General features: G+C 35.4%; 1 protein-coding gene and 1 non-coding gene across 2 annotated transcripts in view; both read left to right on the forward strand.

Annotated features, from left to right (window-relative positions):
• The window catches only part of LOC145694555 (phosphoenolpyruvate phosphomutase-like), a 300,696-nt gene that overhangs the window by 38,069 nt on the left and 248,064 nt on the right, over window positions 1-14,563 (forward strand). The gene's annotated exons all lie outside the window — the stretch shown is intronic.
• TRNAK-CUU (transfer RNA lysine (anticodon CUU)) lies at window positions 10,698-10,770 on the forward strand. Its single transcript has one exon. It is a non-coding gene; the product is annotated as a tRNA-Lys (tRNA).

Here is a 14,563-nt window from a genome sequence, read left to right on the forward strand (position 1 = left end):
TTATAAGAATTTTTAATGACTTGGCCCCCCTAACATATTCACGACCCCCACAAATCTCTGGCTGGTTTCGGGCCTGGTAATATCTGATCTGAAGGGATGTGTTGTTTTATTGGGTAAAGAAGCAGGGAATACTAAATTTCCATATTTTCTGTGCGAATGGAACAATAGAGAATATTAAAGACACTGGATAATTTCGAACTGAGACAAATGAAATGTTCAAGGAACAAACAATAGTACATTCATCATTGACTGTTGCTCAGAATGCTCTCTTACTTCCCTAAAGCCACATTGTCACGTTAGAAGAACTTGTAGCTGTCATAAAAAAAAAATCTTGAAACCCTACCATATTTCACCGTGTACACATAGTCTTGATAGGGTCATAAAACATTTTTTCCATCTTGCAAGGAGTTGAACGATGCGCAACTTTCTGAGACGTCTTGCTTGCTACCTGCTATCGCCCTCCCGCTGACATAAAAGAAAAACAAGTTTCGCCGCTTCCGAAACAACAGGTTCTTTTGGACAGGGAGGGGAAGTTCGCCAAAATACACGTTTTTAATGAGGAGGTTCACTGTTTGTCCACTAGAGTGCAGTGCTGCATGAGTGGAGAAACCTTCCTTGCCTTCAAGAAGTTGTAACATGTAAAGAGTAAATAGAAAGATAGGGTTGAAAGGTGTTTTTTTTTATGACAGCTACAAGGTTCATTTAACGTGGCAATGTAGCTTTACATATTAAGGTACGGATAATGAAGTAACTTGGCAAAGCATTGGACAAAAATGACCATTGTTTCCAATATCTAGTTTTAATATTTCCCTTATTGTCAAATACAAAGATTAAGGAACACATTTTTGACAACCTGCAGATTTACAATCTCCTTAAAGATTATGTGTTCAGAAAAATTATGACCGACATGGAACTTCAGTCTTGTTTACAGATGTTGTCAACAATTTTTTTGCGCAATATCAGTCATAACCGATACGAACAGATTGTGAAGACCATGCTTCACAAAAATGCATGCACTCGGATGTCACATAAATTTGAGATTAAATTTCCTGACTCTCATCTTGACTACTTTCTACTAAACTTAGATATATTGAGCAAAGAACGGGGAAAGACTTCACACCATACATTAAAGAGAAAGAAACGAAGTATCAGTATCGATGATTGCTGTACATGATTGCCAATTCCTGTCGGTGCCTAGTGTGAGATAACCTGCTTGATAACCGTAAAGGCAAGTCGATACAATGTATGTTTGCCACTAATGACGGAGCAGGTCATTTTATTTGGCGAGTTTCAAATAATTTCAAGCTTCTTTGAATGTCTTATACCTCCTTTCATTACATTTTGTTGTTGGTAGTGAGTTTTACATACATTTGATGTTTTGATTGATACTGAATATTCACTACCAGTAAGTAGGTCATTAAATAATTTATCTGCATATTGTAGAAGACTCTTACATGATACAAAAAAAAAAAAAAAAAAAAAATGTAGATAGATTTGAAATCAGCACACGAAAATTAAGGTAAGAACATCTATTTCACTTTTTATCGGAAACAGAGGCTGCCCTATAACGTAGTCACAATGTCACTTGCCTTCCCAATTAATGCGAAGTAAACTGTTTTTTTTTTTTTTTTTAAACAGTACATTTACTCCCGTACACGAATAAGAAAAGACAGAATATTGATTGATTGATTGATTGATTGATTGATTGATTGATTGATTGATTGATTTTGAGTTTAACATCCCTTTAAGCAGCGAGGCTATATGAGACGGTAGACCGAATATTTTTTTTGTTATTTTGATACATAGATTGCTACCCTGATCTATGTCCATGAAACATATGGTAACACAATGTAAGACACAATGATTGATGTTACCTTCTGTTCACGTGTTTTGGCTTGGCTCTTTCTAGTGAACGCTGCTATCACAGAACAACTCTTTAAACATGTCCTTACGCACAGTGTGCGTGATCACACATTTTTCGTGACTGATAAACTTTTCTTTTCCTACCTCCTTGTGATAAGGAGGACGCGGAAGAGAAATAGGACGAAGTCTCAATCTGAGCTCTGCTGCTTGCTGAATAGAAGGAAGAGAAAGAGTTCAAAGAAGGAACTACTTGCTTCTCGTGGGAGAAAGAATAACATTATTTCAAGAGCGAATAGATCCGCAGTAGGTTTTCGAAGAAGGATTGTGTTTGCTTTACAACACTCATATACAAATATTATTATTATTATTATTATTATTATTATTATTATTATTATTATTATTATTATTATTATTATTATTATTAATAATAATAATAATAATAATAATAATAATAATAATAATAATAATAATAATAAAAATGCGTATTATAAAGTAAAAACATCAGTATGTGAGAAACACTAACATGTAAATTTCAAAACATTTAACAGTTAAGCGATGCACACACTTAGGCTAAAATGTTAAGATGTTTTTGATCCTCATTATAAATCCAAAATGCCAGATATTCTCTATCATGTTAATTGCCAATAGTTCACAATCTGGCAAATTGTTTAGCTATAGTGCATCTTACCTAACACCAAGACATATCGCTAGCATGCAGATGAGTCGATGTAAATTGTTTTGTATGTGCGTGTGTATAGTGTATTCTCCCTTAAGAAACATTTTCTAAGGCAATAAGAGTGCATATTCTGCTAAAAGAAGAGTATTTTATATTTTAGGAATATAAATCTTTCCTTTTGTGACAACCTAGTACAGGAAATAAATATTTCCATATTCGTTTTTGTAATTTTGATGTCCCAGGGACATGTATTTGATATTAAAAAAATATTTACTTAATACTGTAGTAGGGTGTTATTATAGTAATTGGAAATATGAGAAGGTAAGGACTCATTGTTTTTATTTCTGAATAGTGCGTATTTTGTAACATTTAAGTTTGAAGGGGTTTGGGTACAAAACCTCGCGGCCAGAACCTCGCGGACCAAAACCTCGCCTGGCCAAAACCTCGCCTCCCAAAACCTCGCCGCCCAAAATCTCGCCAGGCCGAAACCTCGCCTGGCCAAAACCTCGCCGCCCAAAACCTCGCCACCCAAAACCTCGCGGGCCAAAATCTCGCGCCCCAAAATATCGCCATACCCAAAATCTCGCCTGACCAAAATGTAAATGTTCCAACAGATGATAAGGATGACGGTATAAAAGACGCTGTTTCAGAAGAAGTATCACGGGTATTTGACCAAGTCCCGCGATACCATATGAAAATTCTATTTCTGTATTAGAGGATTACAATGTGAAGGTAGGGCGACAGGATGTTTTTAAACTGGTTATAGGGAAAGAAAGTCTGCATAAGGAAAGTAATGACAACTAACGAGGTTAGTTTCGTGAACTTTGGAACATCCAAAAACTTAAAATTTTAACAAAAATCTAATAATATTTATGAAAATATGAAACAATATATGAGTTTTTACGACGTCCCTTGATTATGTCCTATAGGTTAAAGGAGACGTAGATGACAAGGATGAAGGAAATGATCGAATAAAGAAAGTGGGAGGAAACGGGAATAACCCGAGAAAGCCCGATGTTTTGTATATTATTATTATTATTATTATTATTATTATTATTATTATTATTATTATTATTATTATTATTATTATTATTATTATTATTATTATTATTATTATTATTATTTGTAATGTGGAATTGAATATTAGGAAACACATTGGGTTAATTTTAAAGAAAAGTTTCATGCGCGGCGAGGTTTTGGCCCGGCGAGATTTTGTCCCGCGAGGTTTTGGCCGGCGAGATTCTGGGCGGCGATGTTTCGGCCGCGAGATTTTGTCCGTATACCGTTTGAAGGTACTAATTTTGCGTAATAATGCAATATAGATGAATATGTATCTTGTTAAGAGTAAAGAAAGCATGAAAATAAGAAATATCGGTTAGTTAAGTGTGAAAGATGAAATGAAAGAGGAGTAATACTAAGTATGGTATATTAAAATAACAACAAATAAATGGCATTACAATATTGAAAATAGATTCATGTGGGTCTAATCTAGGGCCGCCATCTAGGGCGGATGATTAGCCAATTATGTTTCACTAAAACATACCTACATAAGAAAACGTAGTTTCTCAAGTAACAATAACAATATATATATATATTTCTATAAAATAATCACAAAACTTACACAAGGTGAACTATTTGGTCTAGGAATTAATTCGTGCGGTTGGTACGCACACATTGAAGCTGTAGTACAAACACAAAATACATAAATACCTTAAGAAAAATATTGTCCATCGCTAGCCACCACTTTCGCCCATCTGTCAGGCAATGTACGGATTCCGTGGCGAAAGAATTCCTCATCCTTGGAAGCGATCCAGTCAGAGACCCATGTTTCGATATCTTCTGAAGAAGTAAACCGCTGTCCAATCAAATCGTTGTTCATGCAATCGAACAAGTAGTAGTCCGAAGGAGCAACGTCTGGTGAATACGGCGGGTGGGGTAAAACTTCCCATCCGACATTTTCTAAATAGGTTTTGACCGGTTTTGCGACATGTGGGCGAGCGTTATCATGTTGAACAATAAGTTTATCATGTCTGTTCTCCCATTCTGGTCGTGTTCTGGCCAGAGCTTGCTTCAAACGCATTAATTGTCGTCGATAACGTTCTCCATTCATAGTTTCACCCGGTTGCAGCAGCTCATAGTACACCACACCTTTCATATCCCACCATATGCACAGCATAACTTTTGCACAGTGAATATCTCGTTTTGGTTGTCATGGACCTGGTTCACCTGGTTTCACCCAGACCTTTTTTCGTTTAGGGTTCTCGTAATGGATCCACTTCTCATCACCCGTAATAATTCGGTGCAAAAACCCCTTTCTGCTCTGTCGTTGAAGCAGCAATTCGCAAATGGTTTTTCGTCTTTCAACGTCTCTGTCTTTCAATTCATGTGGAACCCAATGTGACATCTTTTGAATCATTCCCATGGCTTTCAAGCGTTTGGAGACTGTTGTTTGATCAACGCCTAATGCTGCTGCAAGTTGTTCCTGCGTTTGACACGAATCCTGCTCGAGCAATGCTGTCAATTCTTCGTCTTGAACTTTTTTTGGATGTCCAGCTCGCTCTTGGTCTGCCAAGCCGGAATCACCACTTCTAAACCGTGCAAACCACTTCTGACACGTTCGCTCAGCTAGAGCATGGTCACCATACACTTCCACCAAAATACGATGACTTTCAGTCGCACTTTTCTGCATGTTAAAGTAATGCAGCAGGACACCCCGCAAAAACATTTTATCAGGCACAAATTGCGCCATGTTCACTTAACTACAAACTGGTGTTGTTGACGCTTTAATCCACTGCCCTATACTACGAACGATACGCGATGACAGGGGTTTGCAACACATGTGTGGATACACGGAACTGTGGGACGCTCCGTTCGTTGCGCCATCTCTTGTCCACCCGCACGAATTAATTCCTAGACCAAATATATAAAATATTTTTAAAATATGAAGCTTCATTTTCTTAAAAAATAAAAACTATAAGAGTATAGATCAAAATCATGAAATAACATGTCAAATAATTCAATAACAATCTTCCTAACATTACCTATACGGTAATCGTTCTAATTGTGTATCATTAGTTCAACTTTTCCCAATTACACCAAACTGTTTTTTTCCCCTCATTTTAGCAAAATATTGATTGGATTCCGGAGATCGAGTTGAACCCCTATGGCATACTAATAGCTACTAAATTAAGGTGGATCACTAGGTATTCTCGGTGCTATGCTAAACGCTGCTTGAATAGTGCGGCGTTGCCAGATATTGTCGAGGGTTTACTGATGCCAGATAGTAAAGGAAGTAATCATGGAGTTCTGCTTGGATACTTACTGGAAAAATTAATTTTTGACCTTACCGGAATTCACAGCTGAGTTCCACTTTTTGAACTGCAACGCTAGAATCAAGGAGTTTTCTTATTGTGACTGTTTTTTCTCAAAATCTATTTCCTTAAATGTAAATTAATATTTAAAGATAATGTGAAACACAACAGGAGAAACTGTCAAACATTATATCTTTTTCGTAATAAGATTGTTACTTTAAAATACTTTACATGTACAAATAAACATTTTATAAAACTGAACACTTCTTGTAAGATCTAACAGCAAGTACCATCTTGTGTGCTCATTGTAAAACGAATCAAATATTTTCCTTTATTTGTTAACTTTTTCGATATCAGAAGACACAACCAAATGAATCAGTGTCTTGTGTTGTAGCTGAAACATAATTATATCTTATAGTACAATATTTATAATATGTAATGTTTCATTGCACACTAATTAAGTGAATGGGCTAAAATACGTACTGACTTCCGGGTGGTGATCAACCTTGAGGTGTCAAAAAACATATCAACCGTAAACATTTAAAATTAGGTCTATTACATTGATGTAATGTCTAAATGTATTAATACACTCATTTATACAGTTAACAACTTGAATTGAATAAAGTAGGCTTTAATTAATATTGTTTACACAAACTCCTAATTTCATTTAGTAGTATTCGATTATAATGATTTTAGCATACCGGTCGTAATTTATTTCAAATTTGATCATGGTTATATTCAGCTAACCTTTATTCCTGTTGCCACAAACAATAAAAATCTTAAAGGAACGCTTATGCGCAGTAATCCTGACTCGTAACATACATTATTACGGTAAAATTTTGTCGATGAAACGATATGAAGTTAGGAAGTTTATTCTTGACACATGCCATGCTTCAAGACTAATCACAAAAATAATCTGTTTGCATACTGACTGTAAATAGCAATGTTGTGTGATATCTTCTCGTAAAATTGAGAGAAATAAGACGTGAAATTATTATTTTTGATCCGATGTTGCTTCTGTGTGACATAACGTAATTGAAATTACCTTTATAACGCTCAGTAATAACATGAAATTGTGACACGCTCAAGGATATAATTGGTGATATTTTATTCAAATGTTCGGAATTAGGGTCTTAGGGAATGTTAGAGTCTTATAGAAAAGTGTTTTTCTTTTCAATTGTATCTTTCAGATTCATGGATGAATTTTAAAATTTAATATAAAATACATAAACATGGGCAAACTATTAACTTTACTTAAAACATATTTATATAATTTCTTTACTTAAAAACATAGTTTGAAAAAATATTCATGACATGTTAACTGAATGAAATATAAAACACTAATTGTCAATACTCAAAAATTAATACTGAAATATCCCATTGCTTTTGGTTTATGTGTAGGATACCTTGCAAACATATATAATTAATTTGTGTATTTATTGAGAGATAAATGGAAGCGGTGCTACAGTTCTCATCCACTATTTTCAACTCCATTTTTTTTTAGTGAGTTTTATGGTGTATTTACCCTATCCGTCCATCTGCGAGACAAAAAATGTGTTTTTCCGAGAGGCAAAAATCTCAACAACTACTTAATGGACCTCCATCAATTTTGGCCAGGAAATAGAGGACCAATAGTTAGAAGCCGAGTTCGTTGATGGGGTGATTCATCCACCGGAAGTAGTAGAAATCAACCATTTCCGGTTCTGACGTTAGTTACTATGGAGCAAAAACGGTAGCCTAATATATAGCGAAAAGCGGTTTCCTGCAATTGATTAAGCTTCCCAAGAATATCTATTTCATCTCTATCCTTAACTCTCTTCTGAAACCAGAAGTGATAGAAATCTGCTACAACTTTTGACTTCAATTATTAATCGAGAATCCCACGCCATACAAACCAAATTCCTTTCCGTGGTGTTCACGTGACATTGTTTTTGGTTTTGTATTATATTTTTGAATTGTATTATATTTTTGTCTCACAGTTCCGTACTTTAGGCTAAAGGATACTATGGAAACGAAATTGTACTGAGAAAAGTACATCCATGCTCTGAGCGGGATTCGAACCCGTGACAGACAAGACTTACGACCAGATGGTATATTAATAAATAAGCACAATACTGTAGTAACTTTGGAAACAACTCTATTACAAAAAAAAAAGTAAGAAGTATTATTAAATAAAAATTTCATTTTCATGTTTTTCACACTAGTCGATGTAGAAATGTCAGACTCAATAAGAGCTGTACATTTATTTGTTTAACAGATAGTACTTAAGCGTTGGGGTAATTCCGTAACAATCTTTGAAAAATTTTCGAGATCGCAACGCAACGCAAAAGCTGGAATAAGAAATTGTAAGTGCTATATTTGCATAAGTGTTATATTGATTATTGTAAACTAAAACGCATATATTGCATTGCATTGATTCAAATCCCGTAAGGGATAACACCATATCTCCCTTTTCCTCACAACTCTGCTAACTGGATTTGATTGCCTTGTTCTTTGAACGTTCCATATAAACAAAACTATGGAAAAAAGTAAGTTATTCCATTTCATTTTTATGTAAATACGTAGGAGGCGTAAACGACTGCTGTAAATATTAAGTTGAGCTTTACGAGTATTATTTACAACTCACCATTCAACACTTGTACACGTAATCGTAGTAAGACATTAAAACACCAATACAATCATAATTGCCCTCTAGAACATAGGCAACATTTCATTTTCAAATTGATTCCAGCCAATAAAGTGTATAAGGTGACGAGAATTATTCTTCTACAAGACGTTTACAATCCTTTTAAACTTACATACAGACATGTCAGCAAGAAACCCTCTTTTAACATTAAAATTATTTCAAGGTGTTGATTGATTACCTTAATAATACCTTCAGTGAAAGTCTACATCAATTGAATTTTTACATTATTATTTCTTCCAACAATACATTTTCAAATACTCAACTGCATTACCAAGGATGTTATAAAATAGAGGATCTGCCCATATGTATCTTCATCATATGAACTCAGTGAAGCCGAAAAACAATCGAGCACCATGAGCCGGCACGTCTGATTGGCTTCTCTCGTTTCCGCCATGATTGTTGGCTCGAAATGTTGTGATCTTAGTGGCGCGGAGTGGGCAGAGTAGGTATGGCGAAGCTGTGACGTAGGGCTTCACGATTTTGTTGTATGGGCAGATCCTCTATTTTATAACATCCTTGTGCATTACACTCTTACCATTAATCACATTGTCATTAATACCATTTTTCTTTAGAGGATAACCAAGTAGAGCTAAGTGAAAACAAAAATCCATATGTAAATGGTTTGTACTGATCAAAATACGAAGCCAATATTTTGATGAAACTTGAAATTGTTTCATCAAAAAAAAAAAAAAAAAAAAAAAAAAAAAAAAAAATATATATATATATATATATATATATATATATATATATATATATATATATATATATATCTTCATTAAACATTCAATTGCGTGTTATTTGTTTCATTTAATCTTTTAAAGGAGTTTGATTAACTAAAAGCTCCTTATTTACTCTGTTTCTCCGTGTGTCTGTCTGGGAGAAAAAACCCTAAGAACTACTTGAAAGTTCACCATCAATTTTGGTCAGGATCAGGCCCGTAGCCAGCTCAAAAAATTAGGGGGGGCGGTAGAAGTTAGGGGTGGCCCGACCCAATCATATTATACTGTATCACCATATTATAGTTCATTTGCAAGCCTACCGTGAAACTTTTAGGGGACCAGCCAAATTTTAGGGGGGGCCGGCCCTCCCTAGCCCCCCCGTGGATACGGGCCTGGTCAGGATGTAGAGGATAAAAGATTAAGAATTGAAATGAAATCTTTAAGTTTTACGTCCCACGGTTATGCCGGTTAGGCTAAAGGAGACGGTGATGATGAGAGATGAGTGAAAATGGTGGAATAAAGAAAGTGGGAGGAAACGGGAGAACCCCGAGAAAACCTACGAGCGCGGTAGATTAAGAATTGATTTCGTTAATGGAGATCCATCCAGTTCATTCATATTATATATATATTGCTTTCTTCTGACTTGTAGAATAGTGCTCTGTGGTGCGTGAGCGCCATTTTTAGAACACCCGATATATATTATTTGGGGTTTAACTGAGCAGTGTTTAGTATCAATATCTATAATAATTCATATTTTAATTAAAATTTATATATGGAATATTGCTTTAAACATTCGTTATTTCAATAATAAAAGGTAAAAGCTACAGGACGATCAAAATATTACGCAATCCATGGAGGTACCTAGGCGTGTACTCAAATTTTTTTTTTGGAGGGAAAGGGTCCAAAGTTTGGGGAGGGGTTAAATACTTGTTATTCTACTCCCAGAAAGACTATCAGGCCCGTATCCAGGGGGTCTAGTGGGACTCCTTCTAAATGTTTACTGTCTCCCCTAAAATTTTCACGGCAGGCTTGCAAATGAACTATAATATGGATCGCCCTCCTACATTTTTGGGCTGGCTACCGGCCTGAAGACTATATACAAGTAACTCCCGACTTTCATGTTTATTGATTATGTTTCTATGATAATTTTTAATATCAATGTTACTAGAATTTAGTTTCCACATTTATACAGATATTTAAAACAATAAGAGGAAATCTCACAACAGCGGCAGGCAGACGCAAGTAGCAATGTACTTGGCAACATAAAATCTATTCATAGATTACGTATTGGAATATCTTGATCATGTGTTGGCTATAGACAGAAGCAGAAGTCATCTCATCTCAATAAGTCATCACATGATCTGGAAGTATGGATACGTCAATGACAGTAGCGCCAGCAACGCAGAAGAGCGAAGAATACCGAATAAAGTTAGACGCTCCAAGCCCGGCTAGCTCAGTCGGTAGAGCATGAGACTCTTAATCTCAGGGTCGTGGGTTCGAGCCCCACGCTGGGCGTACTTTTATAAATTATTCAACAGGTATGAAAATTTTACAAAATACCCTAGTAACGTTACCCTGGTAAGGCTGTTGATATTTTTTTCATCTATAATATTCCAAATCACGCACAAATTCTTTCTCATTTTTAGGAAGTGAGAAAACCATAAGTAGGAACTGAAATTTTTCTTTGAGCTCACAAATGAGACACGTTTGAAAATATTGAGACATTCTTTCTCAAATAGAGGAAAAAATACTTTTTTCTTGAATTCATATTTTCCTCATTTCTGAGCAAGGACATTTTTAAGGATGCAGAATCCACTGAAAACCAATATATTGCGACCCACAAAATCAGAGAGCCGTCTCCATATTTCACGACTGGGCAGAGAGACAACGGGTCATAGGCTTCTTTGGGTGCCCGGCACACATATAGTCACTGTGGGGGTTCATGTGGTTTGCATTCCGCATTAAGCTATAGATTTCCGCCTCGTATAGCCTCACTTCTCTAGGGAACCCTAAATTCACATGGCCTATGGAATGAAATAAGGTGAACAATGATTCGCCCGTCCATATCACGTGTTTCCATGCCGTTATCAACGGTCCATGTTACATGTTTATGATACCATTTGGGTAATGCTAAAGCGTAATGGTCCCTTATTCCTAATGGTCCCTTATTCCTAATGGTCCCTATATAGTGCCGTTCTATTGTTTCTCACGTAGTACGGAGTTTGCCTTCGCACACCACCACCAAAGTTGATTACTGTGGTCGCCGTTTGACGGTTGCCAACCCAGACATATGCCGTGGTCCCAAATGTAAATGTTTCCATGAAATTTATAAGTATGTTAGGATTTTTTTGTTAAAACACTCAAAAAAGTTTATTTTTAAATCTTGATCTTATCTTGCCCAAGTATGGTGATAAAGAACGTACTAACAACTAAAAAATAGATTTTTTTTTTTTTTTTTGGATGAACCGTAATTTGATGATTTTGTTACTTGTCCCGACCACCAGTTTGTGAAAATTCACACCAAAAAAGGTTAGTTCTACTTTACATTTTTTTTTTTTTTTGAAAATAATATGGAGACTATTAGGTGGCCAAGAAATCGATTTTTTGAGATTATTAATTTATCTGAATTTGTAAATAGTTTACAGTAATCTGGATAGGGTAAATTAATTAACATTCCTTTCCGTCACACTTATTCAATTGTGCGTAACACGGTTAGTTGCGGTAATTAATGTTTCTTTCATTGTTAATGTTTGATAACATTTACAAGTTAAACTAATACATAATTAAAGATATATATTTGAAAGATTGCTAGAAAATGAGTCAAACTGACCGATTGTCACCATAGAATTACGCTTGACTAAAGGCTGAAATACAGAATATAGATGCTCAGAATTAAATATTTATCCTTTAATATTCCTCGTAAGAAATGTTCCTCTATTTTATTCTCTATTATTTTAGGAAATGTTATTCTATTTTCCTTAAAGAAATTCTTCTCTTAGTTCTGATACTTTCTCTTGTAGTTGCTAAACTGCAGTGGCGTTGGGAGCCCGGTGGCTCAGTGGCAGAGCGTTCACCTCCGGTGCTTGGGGTCCTTGGTTCGATCACAGCTCGCGCCGTGTGGACCTTGTGGTGGACAAACACCGTGCTCGTGGGTTTTCTCGGGGTTCTCCCGTTTCCTCCCACTTTCTTCATTCCACCATTTCGTGCATTTCTCATCATCATCGTCTCCTTTAGCCTAACCGGCATAACCGTGGGACGTAAAACTCAAAGATTTCATTTTCATTTTTTTCAAGTGGCGGTTTTAGCAAGTAGGCTGGGTATGCACGGGGCTACCCAAAAATTTTGGAAAATATATAAACGCTAAAAGATATAATAAAGAGTAAATATATTTTCCACTATTTATATTGATGGTAGATGATTATTTAACAAATAGCATCAACCACTACTGTAAAAGTAATTTTCTACTGTCACTAACCAATCAAACATGTATCCATAAGCGAGGGACCGGGCCTACCCAAAATTAAAATCCTAAAGCCGCCCCTGCTAAACTGTCGATGCTAGTTGAAAGTTTTATTATTTTTCATGTAATTTTACCAGCGCTTTAATGTTATATATGTTCATGCATTATTTTACATTACTCTAAATCTATATTATACTTTTCGTCCTTGATTTGAGCTTTCCCTGAAAAATCAAGGACACTGTATATATATATGTATCGTACGATTTAACCAAAACCATTTGGTAAGGATTAAACTTGGCATTGAAGTAAAACCTTGATCTGGTATATAAATGTGCGAAATATTACGTTGGGCAAGCTGTCGGTTAAAGAGTTATTATTATTATTATTATTATTATTATTATTATTATTATTATTATTATTATTATTATTATTATTATTATTATTATTATTATTAAGTATTCTGCCTTTTGGCACGTCCTGAGAATAATGAGGCTTTTTAAATTATTATTTTTATTTTTTAGTTTGCGCTTGGAAATTTTTCTTCCACGTCTCTCGATCTTCAGCTTCCTCTTTTAACTCCCAATATTTTCTTCTATTCATCAAGTCATCCATCATTTCTGTTCTTCTTCCTATTCCTCGCTTTCCTTCCATCTTTCCTTCTATGGCAGTATGAAGAAGACAATTTCTCCTCAAGATGTGTCCATCCAAATCAATTAGTCTTTCTGCGAAGGATAATGACTAAAAGTGTCCTCTTCTCTCCTACCCGTTTTAAAACATCTTCGTTTGTTGCTCTCTCTGTCCATTTTATCTTCTACATTTTCATCCAACACCACATTTCGAAGCTCTCTAAATATTTCTTTTCTAACTTCCATAATGTCCATGTCTCTGAACTCTACAGTCCAATGCTCCATATACTGCATAGCACTTGACCAACTTCTTTTTAAGTCCAACATTCAGCCTGCTAGTTAAAAGTAATCTTTTCTTGTTGAATGCTTCTTTGACTATGACAATTGTTGACCTGATTTCTTTGTTGCAGAAAGCGGCTTTCGTCTCAATACTTCTCAGATACTTGAAATCATAGTCCTTTTCAAGTTCTCTTTGCTCCAGAGTTATAGGCAGTCTAATTTTGAGACTTTTCGAATGTGTTAAAAAAAAGTCATCCGATCGGGATCTGTTATATAATCTTGTGAAGTACTATGTTGTGAAGGCTTCTGGTTACAATCAAAGTTCTAAATCAATCCATTGATCGTAACGAAAAGGTAACACCGAAATACCGTTTAAGTAGCAATTAAATGTCAGTCTTGGGAAGAAAAAGAATCAAATGCAGAACTTTTTTTTACGACTACGCAAATTTGACTTATTAATTGTTATATTGTGTGTAAGAAAAATTCTGTCCGAAATATGAGCAAAAAGAAAAAAATAGGAGCATTGTGGACAAGGGCGCCGATCTGGGGGGGACCGCTCCCCCCCAAAAGCTCATGTGGGCCCCCATGTATTTTTATGAATATATATATTTTTATATGTATTTTTTATTGTTATATGTATTTTCTGATGAATGCCCCCCCCCAAAGTTACAGGAAAATCGGCGCCCTTGATTGTGGATGAAAATCAATGCTGTCGCCTTTGGGCTGATGAAATATTCGGAGTGTCTTGTAGGTAGCTGATTTTATCGTTTTACAATGTGAAAATTTGAATCTCAGTTGAGATTTTATTTGAACTAAACTTCAATCGAGACTGGTCATTGTGTGTGTGTTGAAACGATTTCGAACACATTCTGCGAACACCTCACATTCAGACTGAAAAATACTGTATTTCTTGTAAACTCATTTATAGAATGATTCAGTATAG

Source organism: Thermobia domestica, chromosome 9 (assembly GCF_964235325.1).
Source record: "Thermobia domestica chromosome 9, izTheDome1.hap1.1, whole genome shotgun sequence".
Classification (NCBI taxonomy): domain Eukaryota; kingdom Metazoa; phylum Arthropoda; class Insecta; order Zygentoma; family Lepismatidae; genus Thermobia; species Thermobia domestica.